This window comes from Vidua chalybeata, chromosome 5, assembly GCF_026979565.1.
Source record: "Vidua chalybeata isolate OUT-0048 chromosome 5, bVidCha1 merged haplotype, whole genome shotgun sequence".
Taxonomy (NCBI): domain Eukaryota; kingdom Metazoa; phylum Chordata; class Aves; order Passeriformes; family Viduidae; genus Vidua; species Vidua chalybeata.
Window position 1 is genome coordinate 72,020,186 of NC_071534.1, and position 11,463 is coordinate 72,031,648.

Genomic DNA, 11,463 nt, shown 5'->3' on the forward strand with positions numbered 1-11,463 from the left:
GCCACTGTTCCGAAAGCTGCCCAGGGAAATCAGAATCAAAGCGACTCCGGAGTCATCAGTGTCACTCCAGGCCACAGAGCTCTGAGCAGCAGCAAATCGCAGGACTGAAATCCCACTGCAACCCCAGGTTCCCAGCACAGGCACCCTGAAGTGCAGCAGGGGCACTGTCAGCTCCACACAAACCCTGGACTGAGCAATCCAGATGTTTGGGAAGTTTCCCTGCAAAGCCAAAGTTCCACCTGGCTCCAGGTCAGGCCCAGTTCCCTTCAGCACCTTCCCAGGTGACCTGGGTGCAGCTTGAGGGGACACCAGGGAAGTGTGCAGATGGTACAGAACTGGGAGGAGCTGCTGACTCCCCTAAGGCAGAGAGACCTGGACAAATCAGAGGGCTGGGAATCACCAGCGGTGTGAGGTTCAACACAGGCAGGTGCCGGATTCCACACCTGGGCAGGGGCAGCCCTGGATGCACCCACAGGCTGCGATGGGCAGGCTGGAGAGCAGCTCTGGGAAGGGACCTGGTCCTGGTGGATGGCAAGGGGGATCTGAGTCAGCTGTGCCCTGGTGCCAGGAGGGACATCCCTGTCTCAGGGGCACCAGGGACAGCAGCAAGGGAGGGGACTGTCCTGCTCTGCAGGGGGGAGGCCTCACCTCCAGTGCTGGGATTGGGCACCTCAATTTACAAAACAACTAAAGCTCTTGGGGAGCATCCAAAGGAGGGATGTGGGGATGGGGAAGGGTCTGGAGGGGCCACACGAGGAGCGGCTGAGGGCACTTGGAATGTCCAGCTGGAGGAGACTGAGCTCAGACCTCCCCAGGGGCTGCAGTTTCACCCCCAGGGGCAGCTCCGGTCTCTGCTCCCTGTGAGGAGCAGGACCCAGGGAACAGCTGGAGCCGTGCCAGGGCAGGGTCAGGCTGGAAAGCAGGAAAGGTTCTTCCCCAGAGGGTGCTGGGCACTGTCCAGGCTCCCTGGGGAATGGGCACAGCCCTGAGGCTGCTGGAGCTCCCCTCCCAGGGATGCCCAGGCTGGGATTGTTGGGGTGTCTGTGCAGGGCCAGGAGCTGGATCTGTGATTCCTGTGGGGCCCTCCCAGCTCAGGAGATTCTGTGGAAAGCTGTGCCAGAGAATCTTTTCACTCTGCCCCGGCAGGGAAGAGCTCTGAGCTCTGCCTGCCCCCTGTGACTCCCTGCCCTTTGCCATTTCACCAGAAGGTTTTTTTCTCACGCCTTCCAGCTTCCCCTCCTGCCCAGATGATCCCGGTGTCCTCAGGCCCCCCAGGCTGACTCCAGTGGAAGGAATGGGGTGTGTGGGTACCGTGACACCGGGGACAGCCACCCCCAGAGCGCTCCTGGCTCTCAGGTAACAGGTGGATACAGCAAGGAGAGACTGAGTAGGACGACAAGGAGCAACCCCAGCCCAGCAGCTGCAGAGCTGCCAGCTCAGGCTGAGGAGCTGCACTTCCTCCTGACATCACCTCACCCTCACTGTGGTGACAGCCCCCGGTCACGGCTAGCTGCCACGTGGGGCTTGGTTTAAAGGCGCCTCTGACAAAAATGACAATTTTGGTCAGGCTTCAGGCCCTGCAGACGTTTATTACTGTCACTCTCGAGGTGCCTCTGCTCCATCTGGGACTAACAGGCACTAAGAAACACAGAGATGGAACTTCCCACTTCCACACCTCATCCAACAGCAATATGTACGGCACTCAAATTCCACCTGAATCCAAGCCTTTTTCATCTGAGATTTTCAAGCTTGGCTGAAAAAGCTTCATTTCCTGAGATAACTGATATTTATTTGCCCAAGTTTCCCTCCAAACCAGAGTTAAGGTGCAGGTAAAAATAGTCCAGGCAGTGATAACAATGCCAATATTGGTTATTGCAGTGCCGGTGGCTCTCCTGCTGGGGAGGATCAAAACAAGGAGCAGGGAAGTCCACCAGGAGTGAAGGGAGGATGGTGGGAGGAACAGGGAGCAGAGAGGGAAAAAGAAAAGCTCAAGTAGAGAAACACAGCAGCAGCCAGAAAAGACAACACACTCCTGCTTCCAATAATATTGAATCAAAGGAGACACTTAAGAGCCTTTGTTGCTACTCCTGGTCACACAGAGGCCACATTCCTTCCCTGAGCCTTCCATAAACCCCCGACATCTGCGGATTTTCTGTGAAAAGGAGGTAAATCCACTGCAGCCCATAAATGTAACTGGGAGCAGGGCTGTGCTCCCTATAAATAGGGCCAGGAGTGAGGGACTGCTGCTCCCGGCCGAGGCTTCGTGTCTGACAGCCCGGCCCCAGCGCTGCCGTCACTCATTAACTCACTCTATTAACTCCATTAGTTCTTCAGGAATTCTGCATCCAGCAAAACAAGACCTCCCACAAACCTTCCTCCCTGTAAAGTTCTCTGAAGTTCTGTCAACCTGGCACAGACTCCCCAAGGAATGGGCACAGCCCCGAGGCTGACAGAGTTCCAGGAGCGCTTTGACAACACTTCCAGGGATGCACAGGATGGGATTTGGGGGGTCCTGGGCAGGGCCAGGAGCTGGACTGGATGATCCCTGTGGGACCCTTCCAACTCAGGATATTCCTTGATCCTACGATTGAAACACCCAGCTCCTCCTTTGCCCTCAGCTCACCTATCTCACCTGTTTCTCCTGCACCATTTGCACCCAAATTTCCCAGTTATTCTTGTTCTACTCCTGTTCCAAACCCACGATTTACTCCAACAAGAGACTCTCCTATTTCCTGGCGTTCCAGTTTGCCCATTTTTATGGCTGAGCTGCAGCTCCTGCCCTTCAGGCACTCTGACTCGCAGCCCCTGTTAAACCATCCTGCTGGATGACATCCACGGAGTCACGATCCCGAGCACAGAACCCACGGCTGTTCCCCCTGCACACCTGGCTGTCAGCAAGGAGAGCAGGAAAGCTCATCCCTCTGTTCCCAGCCCCGAGCTCTTCCCAAATTCTGGTGACCAGTTACAGGACGCAGGGAACAGCTGGAGCTGTGCCAGGGAAGGATGGGATGGACATCAGGAAAGGCTCTTTTCCAAGGGTGCTGGGCACTGCCCAGGCTCCCCAGGGAATGGGCATGGCCCCAGAGCTCCAGGAGCGTTTGGACACTGCTGCCAGGGATGCCCAGGCTGGGATTGTTGGGGTGTCTGTGCAGGGCCAGGAGCTGGATCTGTGATCCCTGTGGGCCCTTCCCACTCAGGAGATCCCATGGTTCTGTGATGCTGGAATTCCTCTGTACCACTGCTGGGCTCAGAGAAGAAAAGTTTTGGGTCCCCTTTGCCACCATAAAACTCAGGGGAGACCTGAAATGAAGCATTCCCTGCAGAGGGCATGGAAAAGCACCACGGGAAAACACTGGGATATCTCTGTACCAAAGAGGAGAGGAAGCATTAACGAACCAACATCTCCTTCTCACTCAGGTTCTCACTGTGGGGGACAGCAGGGATGGGATTCCCTCCAGCTGCCTCCCAATCCAACCAGGAGACTGTGATCAGGACCCGGAGATCCCACTCTGGAACACAGCTGGGTCCCCCAGGACGCTTTTCCCCAGGGAAGCATTGCCAACAGCGGCCTGAGCTTCCCAAAAATCCTGTAAGCCCACAGAGCACTTTTCTCCTGGTAACAAACCCCCGAGCAGCAGCTCTCTCACAGTGCTGCCTCGTCGTTATTATTTTTGACAGTTTCCAATTTGTGAAGTCAGAAATTCACCCTGTCCCTCCCACAGCACACGCAGAGCTCCTGGAACACCAGGCTGAGCAGGAGATGCTCCACAGCCCCTGCATCCCACAACAAACCTTCCCCCAGTGTGAGGTTCTGCAGGAACCTTTCCTGCACCACCTGCCTGACAGGCACCTGCTGCTGCATCACCAATCTGTCCCCACTGCCAGCCAGGACATTATCCCACATCCCTGGATTTCAACATTAATCCAAAGAAAGTACAGAAAGCACCAGGAATATCAGTGTACACACAGAAAACAAGCCTTGGTTCAGACCAGTTTGTTCCCACCCAGCCCTCATCACCTTCTGCCGAGCAAATGTCACCCAGGCCAGCCCAGGCCACGATGTGCTCCCACTGACAGCCCAAAATTTAACTTTGCTTCCCATGAGATCACCATTGGTTGCCATGGAAATCCCTATACTACCATCCACCAAGGGTTTTTTTTTACCACTGAAGTATTTTGGCAGCATGTTCGCTTTTAAGTGTCAGAGTAATAAGAGAAAACATAAATGTTTCTTCTCTCATCAGGCTTTAAACAGAGCTTTATAACCCAAATCTGCACTTAGAGCTTGGTTCAAACCTGTGGGGCTCGAATCACCACCTTCTCCTTTCTGAGACACAAAATAAACGATGAAAACAACCTTCAAGTTTTTAAAACATTAATTTCCAAGTGGGGGATCAAGCGAGGAAAAACCTCTTAGGCCCCTCCGAGTTCTCTCAGTTTCTCTTTTTCACTTCCTAGTCTGTTTTTTTTTTTTTTTTAAGCTGGTGCAAAACAAGGCCCTCAAATTCAGCAGGGCCCTCCCAGCCTCTGCCAGGAGCCGCTTTCCTGTCAGATCAATCTCGTGGTGATTCCAGCAGGGCCTCCACTCCTACCCCCGTTTCTGGTCGTTAATAAAACCAGCACGGTGACATTTACGGCCAAACTCTGCACCCTGAGGTGGGCAGGTGGCCAGGAGGGTGACACGCGTGGGAGGCTGATCCCCCTCCTGTGAGCCCTGCGAGGAACCTGACCCCGGGAAGGGACCAGACCCTCGGGAGAGGGACCCTGACCACTGATCCCCCTCCTGTGAGCCCCGGGAGGGACCTGACGCCTGGCAACAGGGCCAGACTCTCAGGAAGGCGACCACACACCCGGGAAGGGGACCGGGCCCCTGGGAAGGGCAGCAGACCCCTTGGAGGGGGGTCTGACCCTCCAGAAGGGGACCAGGCAGCCGAGAGGGACTTGACCCATAGGAGGGGAACCAGACCCCAAGAAGGGAGACCCTCAGAAGGGTGATCTGACCCCCGGGACTGACCTGATCCCCAGGAGGGAGACAAGAACCTCGAGAGGGGGACCTGACCCTCGGGAAAGGGACCAGACCCCCAGGGGGATGATGTGACCCTCGGGCAGGGGACCCCCGGAAGGTGACCAGACCCTCGGGAGTGCGCGCTGAGCCCTAAGAGGGGGATCTGAGTCCCAGGAAGGGTGACCTGACCCCTGACCTTGCCACCGCCACCACTCCCGACAGCTCCGGCCACTCCCGGCCGGCCAGGTGCGACCCAGGACCACCTGGAGCCCGCGGCCGCAGCCCCCAGCCCCGCCAGCCCGCCCCGCACGCACCAAAACACGGCAAAAGGAAACTGTCACGCGCAGAGCAGTCGGATTTAACCCAGATCCGCACGGAACGAGGCGGCGGGACCACGGCCCGGCCCCGGACAGCGGCTCGGCGGGGGAGGTTTTTAACCCCCCAAAGGGTGCCGAACCCCCGGAGCGCGGGGGGCGGCTCCGGGAGGCCGGAGCGGAGCCGGGGGGGCGGCGGGGCCCAGTCCGCGGCGCCGGGCCCAGCCCCGACCCTGGCCCCGCGAGGGCGGCGGTGACAGCCGGGTCTCACCTGCGGGTGCCGGGCTGCCCTCGGGCGCTGCCGGGCCGGGCTGCGGGCCGGGCCCGCGGGCTGGGCCGGCCGGGGCTGCGCGGGCAGCGGCGGCGGAGCGGCGGCGGCGGCAGCTCCAAAATGGCGGCGGCGCCGCGGCTCCCTCAGGGCGGGGGAGAGGGGCGTGGCCGAGAGAGAGGGGGCGCGGTCTGTGCTGGGCGGGGTCGGTGCTGGGCGTGGCTGTGGGAGGCGGGCGTGGCTGGGGCGGGGCGGGACCGCGGGGACGGGGATGGGGACACGGGGATAGGGACGGGGACACGGGGACGGGAATGAGGGCATGGAGATGGGGACACGGACATAAGAACATGGGTACGGGGCCAGGATGGGCACGGGGACACGGGGATAGGGACGGAAACACGGGGACGGGAGATGGGGACACAGGGATGGGGACACGGGGATAGGGACGGGAACACGGGGACGGGAATGAGGGCATGGAGATGGGGACACGGACATAAGAACATGGGTACGGGGCCAGGATGGGCACGGGGACACGGGGATAGGGACGGGGACATAAGAATATGGGGACAGGGGCAGGGATGGGCACGGGGTTGAGGATGGGGACACAGACATGGGGACACGGACACTGCAGGACGGGGATGAGGACAGTGGGATGGGGATCGCGACTCAGGACAGGAACAGTGGGACGGGACAGGGGGACAGGGACGGGAATGGGGTTGGGGATGGTGGGGGGAATGGGGGCGAGGACAGGGGGACGAGGATGGGGACACGCGGACGGGAATGGGGGGACAGGGGCGGGGATGGGATGGGGTCGACATTGGAATGGGGATGGGGGACAGGAACGGGGACATTGGAAGACAGGGACAGCAATGGGGATAAGGGGATGGAGACTTGGGGGCAGGGATGGAGACATGGGGACGGGGACTGGGGACGGGGAGATGGTGGGACGGGGATGTGACAGGGACAGAGTCACGGGGACACTGGGATGGCAATGGGGACACGGGGACGGGGAGATGGTGGGACAGGGATGTGACAGGGACAGAGTCAGGGGACACTGGGATGGCGATGGGGACACGGGGACAAGGGGTCAGGGATGGTGGGGCAAAGGCGGGGATGGGGGAACGGTGGGGCGGCCCCAGCCCCAGGGACAGCGACAGCCCTCGGGACCGTGGGGTGGGCGAGCTGCGGCCCCCGGGGGTGGTCACGGCCTCGGGGGGAGCACGAGGACAGGACCCCGCGGCTGGGGGGACACGGGGACAGCGGGAGCCCTTCCGTGGCCAGGGCCTTCAGGTGGCCCCAGTGCTACTGCAAGGGGGGGACCCCAGAGATGGGGGTCAGGGGACTGGGGTGGGGGACAGGGTCCACTGTGTCCAGGGATGTGGGGGTGAGCAGGGAGAAGGGAGGGAAAAGGGAGACAGAGGGAGCAGGGAGCCAGGGCTGGGAGCAGGGATCTCTGAGTCATGCTGGCAGCCTGGGCTCCTGGATCCGCTGTCGCCGTGCCTGGATTTGTCTTTGTCTCGTGGATAAACTGCTTTCCAAGTGCCAGCATCCTCCAGGAACCAGCAGGAAGCGATCCAATCCCTCATTCCAAAGCGAATTCCTGCCATGAGATTTACCACTAAGCTGCTCTGCGCTGCTCTCGCCGGGGGCCTTGACCCTGCAGAGACTCCTGCACGTGGTTAAAGTTTACAGGGAAAACGGGGCCTTTGCCATGGGAAAAGAGGGATGGTTTTGTACTGCCCTGCTCACAGGGGGCACTGAATCACGGGATCCTGGAATGGTTGGGGTCAGGAGGGAGCTTAAGGCTCATCCCGTGTCACCCCCCTGCCACAGGCGGGGGTTTGGCCATGGGGGTGCTGCCACAGAAATGCCACTAGAAGTGTCCCCCGTGACTGCGTGGGTAAAACTCCTCATTTACGGATGCTTTTCCAGTGTGAAGGACTCCTAGAATTTATACGGCACCCAGTGTGGTAATTAGCACGTTGGTGGCCATTAATGTGGGAAAAAATAGCACAACCTCAGGAGTTTCACTTCCCTGTTTCGTCTGTTGGAGGGAAACGGGCTTATAAAGCATTTTTTGTGGCTTATTGTGGCTTCTGGGGACAGGACGAAACCATCCAAGCAAATTCCCAAATCTTCCAGCCACCGCCAGAGCCTATTCCCACCCCCAGGAGGGCCAGGGTTGTACAGCCTGACTCCTCCAGCTGATTTCTAGAGTTCCAACCTTGGAACAGCTTCCTTCATCTCTGCTCCAGCCCTCTGGAACACGCTAAGATACAGCTGAACTCTGGGCTTGGCAGCAGCAGGGCCAGGAGCTGCCAGCTCCCCTCTCCCGGCAGGGACAGGGACAGGGACAGGGACAGGGACAGGGACAGGGACAGGGATGGGACAGACACCCCAGGGCATGGTTCTGATCCCTGGTTGTGACACGGGGCACTGGATCCTGCTGGGAACAACTGCTGGAATCTCCTCCAGCACTGAGACGAGGGGCTGAGCCCAGGTGTGGCAGGGCCAGGTTGGATGGGGCTGGGAGCAGCCTGGGCTCACGGAAGGTGTCCCTGTTCCTGGCAGGGGTGGCACTGGGTGGCAGTAGGGACCCCTTCAATCCAAACCATTCCCGGATTGCCTGGTTCTCTGTGTGAGGGCAGCCCCTCAGCACAAGGAGCGCTCTGGCTGCAGAGCTCCCAGCTCTGGAGCAGGATTCCCGGCGGGAGCGGGAGCGGGCACACGTTGGGTGGGAGGCTGCAGGCCCAGAATAGGCTGTGGATGATGAAGAATTCTGGGATCTATTCTTGGCTCAGGATTGAGGCGTGATCTGGTGCCTCCAGCAGGCATCAGAACAGGATCTCCCAGCGCCAGTTTGACATTAATCTGAGCGGCCCTGCAGGGAGGAGGGGACGAGCTTTCCTCCCTTCTCCCACAGCCACAGACTCTGCCGAGTACCCAGCGCTGCTCTGGGAGCTTTTCCAAACCCCATCGTTTCTCTCTGGCTGCCTTTTGGGCCGAGTGACCAGGCCTGGTTGAAATCCCACAGCTCCGAGTGCCCGAGCACAAACAGCCCCAGGAGCAGCTCGCGTTCCTTGGCCTGCGGCACCCCGCACGTTCCCGGGGCTGCAGGGAATGCTCCTCGCTGCTCTGGGGAACATTATCCCGCCTGGCAGAGCGGGAGCACAGGCAGCCGGGGCAGCGGCTCCGGCGGGGCCGGGGCGCACAGTTAATTATAGCCGGCAGGGTTGGGCAATGTTGTGTTTGCCGGGTTGCCGGGGAGATGAGCAGCAGCCCCAGCGCTGCCCCGGCAGCTCCGAGCTCGGCACCAGCGCCGCGCTTCCAGAGCTGCACCGCCGACCTTCCCAAATATGGTCCAGCAGCAGCCGGGAGCTCCCCGGGCTCAGCCCGGGCTCTGGGATCAGCGGCTCCTGCCACCGGACCCTCAGCAGCCTCTCCTGAGTGCATCAAACTCAGCCCTCCGGGAAAACCCCGCTCTGCTGCTTCCCCGGCCCGGCAGCAGCAGCCCCGGGCGGGGCAGAGCCCGAGCCCGGCACGGCTCCAACCGGGAGGGTACCGAGGGGAGCTGGGCAAGGGAGTCCTGAGATCCTGCGGGTTTCACCAACAGCAAACCAAAACTGCTCTGGGGCAGGTCCTCAGTTCATGGAAAGCTCCTGTGGAGCCAGACTGGGAATGTTCAGCTGGAGAGCAGAAGGCTCCAGGGAGAACTCAGAGCTCTGCCAGGGCCTAAAGGGGCTCCAGGAGAGCTGCAGAGGGACTGGGGACAAGGCCTGCAGGGACAGGACACAGGGAATGGTTCCCACTGCCAGAGGGCAGGGATGGATGGGAGATTGGGAATTGGGAATTCCTGGCTGGGCTGGGATTGCCAGAGCAGCTGGGGCTGCCCCTGGATCCCTGGCAGTGCCCAAGGCCAGGCTGGAAACTGGGGCTGGAGCAGTCTGGGACAGTGGGAGGTGTCCCTGCCATGGCAGGGGTGGCACTGCAGGGGCTTTGGGGTCCCTTCCCACCCAAAGCATTCCATGATTCCCAGGTTCTGTGATTCCAACATTTGCCTGTCCTGCCTTGTGGCTCTGGGAAATTCTCTGTGAAGGAATGGGGATGCTGGGTGTGACCTTCTGCCCGTGACAGTTCCCTGCTCAGGTACAGGGCCCTGCTCCCATTCTAATGGAAACCCTCCAGCCCTCACTTTTACACTACTCAGGTGTTCTAAGCGCTTTTATTGCCCTTTTTATTCACAGTTAATTTTCTTCTGCTTGGCCAGGTGGGAATGTTCGTGTGGCTGCAGCGAAATCAGCCATGGGAGACCTCTGGGACAAGATTAAAACTGGTTTTTATTGTGGGACAAAGAGTTACTGAGGAAGAAATGTCCAATATTTTTAATTCATATTTTCCTTATCTTTTCCTCCTGTCCCTTGTGTGGCAAGAATGAGCTCCAAGTGTGGCAAGTGTAAATGTTGCAGGCTTTATTACAAGCCTGTAATAAATCACAATGAGCATTAATTAGCAGTTCATGGGACAGAGCAGTGTTTAAGTGCAGCTCCTCTGCTCCCTGATCAGGGGAGTTTGACAGGCTGGGCAAGCACATTAACGGGCTGAAACTGAACAAACAGCACAGGGGGGGCAAAGAAGTGCCAGAAATAAATAAGCAAACCCACGGGGGCAGTGCTGCTGGGGGAGCTGGGCAGCCTGGCCACGGAATTCCTGGGGAAAACAGCTCCTGCCAGGAGCTGCCGTGTCACGGCACGCTCGGGGGCACTTGGACGCCTCTAGGCACTCTGGAATCATGGAATGGTTTGGCTGGAAGGGACCTCAAAGCCCATCCAGTCCCGTGGGCAGGGACAGCTTCCACCACTGTGCCAGGGTGCTCCAAGCCCTGTCCAGCCTGGCCTTGGGCACTGCCAGGGTGGAATTGTTCCTTCTCACACTTTCTCTTCACAGTGGTTCTCCTCCTCCTCTGCTCCGGGCCTGACCCTGGCAATAAATAACCCCCCAAAGCGCCTGGGTGCTCCTCAGCACATCTGCCACACACCTGTGATTTATCCCCGCTATTTCCAGGTGCCCCTGAGCAGGAAGCAGCTCGTGCATTGCATCCACGTGCCTGGAATCCCACAAAAATCACCGTAACTAACAAGCCCGGGTCACCCTTTGCCCTCTGCCTCGGGAACAGCCCCGTGCCCGGCTCTGCCAACATCCCCGGGGCTCCCCGGCGAATCCTCGTTCCCGGGGTAAACTTCTCCTGAAGGAACTGATGTCATTTTCTCACCTTTGTAAACGCAACCGAGGCGTCGGGTAACTTCTACAACACAAGTCGCTTAATAAAAGAACTCTCTTTCGAGAGAAAGTCAAGTTTCAGCCGGGCCAGGTTAGGTCACACAGCGAACTGTGCGTTAGGCAGGTGGAGAGTGTGAATTACACCGGGGCGGGTTTGGGTAACTTCTCCTGTAGAAGAGATGCCATTTTTTACCCCTTTGCGGAAATCTCCTCCTCACGCCCGGCAGGGAATAAACGGCGTCTCTTCTAAACGGTGTTTGAAGCGCTCCTAAAATCGGCCCCGCGGGGGCTGCGAACGGGGGCTCGGGGAGGCTCACACCGGGCACAGCCGGGGGCCGGAGGGGTCCCAGCCGGTACACACGGGGGTCCAACAGGCCCCGGGCCGGGCACCGAGCGGTGAAGCCGCCGTGGGTTCAGCAGAGCCGAGCCCCGCGGGAGCCCTCACGCCGCCGCCATGACACCCGCACGGCGCCGCTCTGCGCACCCTCTCCCGTCTCGATGGTGCGGGCGGCGCGCTCGGGACCTCCCGGCCGCCAGGGGGCGCGCGGGGGCGGGGGCGCGGGGCGCGGTCCTCCCGGCCGGCAGGGGGCGCGGCGCGG

General features: G+C 59.8%; 1 protein-coding gene across 2 annotated transcripts in view; it reads right to left on the reverse strand.

Annotated features, from left to right (window-relative positions):
- Window positions 1-11,352, reverse strand: part of PPP6R2 (protein phosphatase 6 regulatory subunit 2) — a 63,936-nt gene extending 52,584 nt beyond the window's left edge. Inside the window, exon 1 of one of the 2 annotated variants that reach the window (XM_053943453.1) lies at window positions 10,857-11,352. The gene's annotated coding sequence lies outside the window, so the exon portion shown is untranslated. Of the gene's footprint in view, window positions 1-5,590; window positions 5,676-10,856 lie in introns of those variants that run through there. The other variant, XM_053943454.1, reaches the window with a different exon arrangement.
- Between the last annotated feature and the right edge of the window lie 111 nt (window positions 11,353-11,463).